Below are 1,409 nucleotides of genomic sequence, written 5' to 3' on the forward strand. Positions count from 1 at the left end.
CAGCTTTTCTCCTGACTTCTCTACTACTTCGATAGGTTATTATAAATATCCTGGTGTACGTAAAAAGAATGAAAAGCATGGGCAGAATTAAGATATCTATTAAACAGACTACACCAAATACAGTAATTACTCTTGATGTTACACATTGAAGTTGTTAAATTGAAAGTGTACAACAATATCCTTTTAGAGTTACGTCACCACAGTTTGCTCCAGCACTTCATCACTGTTCGGACTATAAATGATAACAGAAGCACAAAATGCATCAACAGGAAACAAGTGAAACAACTGTGTTTTGTGCTGATAGTGTGATATTGCAGAGGTTTACATATAGCACCTATCTGTCATAGGCCATGGCTGCCAACAATAAGGATCTGAACAGCCTAAAGTATAAAATATTTGAAATTGAAAGAGACAGGCTGTAAGATATGATCTGTTTTTCAGATAAAAAGTCAATCAAAGCTTTGGGTAGATATTAGTGCTGTAAAGAACAGAGTTCACTACAAAGCTGCAATGAAAATGTACATAGGCTCATGGAGGTTTTGTGAAACCAGATAAGGTACACAATAATAGAATTACTGCAGATATTAGAATATATGCTTGAAAAATAATACAAAAATAAACATATCTGTTGTAACTTCCACATGCCCATCCAGAGTTACATAGGTTACATTTGCTCATCATCCATTAATGTTGTCTTAATTAAAGTATGAGTTGAGTAATAAAACAAGAATTTATACAAGCGTGCATTTAATTCCTAAAAAGAGCTCTCACTTACATGATAACACCAACATCACAACCTGTACTGTTGTGTTCTACCCATTCATAGATACCTGACCTGGAAGTCACCTGGTGTTGTCCTTTTCCAAAATTAAGAAAGTGAACTGTTGAGTCTGTGGAAAGTTTTATGAAATTGCTTGTCCCCCAAGGATCTCATTAAACCTTCCACCAATAGTTACTATACATGAAGACTCATCAGACTCTGGAGACCTGAAGTTGCAGGCTTTTCATGACCATGTGCTCCATTACATAATCTTTCTAACGTAGAATAGTTTTAGTCCTGGCAAGTCTTTCAGGGGTGTGTGTCTTGTTTGAAAATAAAAGCTAAAATCCAGAACAGAAGTAAACATCTGTTAATTGAACCAGGTGAGTCCAAGTTTGAGATCTTTGGTTCCAACCGCCGTGTCTTTGTGCGACAGAGAAAACGTGACGGGATTGATTCTACATGCCTGGTTCCCACCGTGAAGCATGGAGGAGGAGGGGTTATGGTGTGGGGGGGCTTTGGTGGTGAGAGTGTTGGCGATTTATTCAAAATTGAAGGCATACTGAACAAGCATGGCTACCACGGCATCCTGCAACAACATGTCATCCCATCCAGTTTACGTTTAGTTGGACCATCATTTATTTTTCAA

At 37.7% G+C, this 1,409-nt stretch overlaps 1 pseudogene; it reads right to left on the reverse strand.

The window, feature by feature from the left end:
• The window catches only part of LOC116701933 (olfactory receptor 8G1-like), a 20,955-nt pseudogene that overhangs the window by 230 nt on the left and 19,316 nt on the right, over nucleotides 1-1,409 (reverse strand).

Source organism: Etheostoma spectabile, chromosome 2 (assembly GCF_008692095.1).
Source record: "Etheostoma spectabile isolate EspeVRDwgs_2016 chromosome 2, UIUC_Espe_1.0, whole genome shotgun sequence".
Lineage (NCBI taxonomy): Eukaryota > Metazoa > Chordata > Actinopteri > Perciformes > Percidae > Etheostoma > Etheostoma spectabile.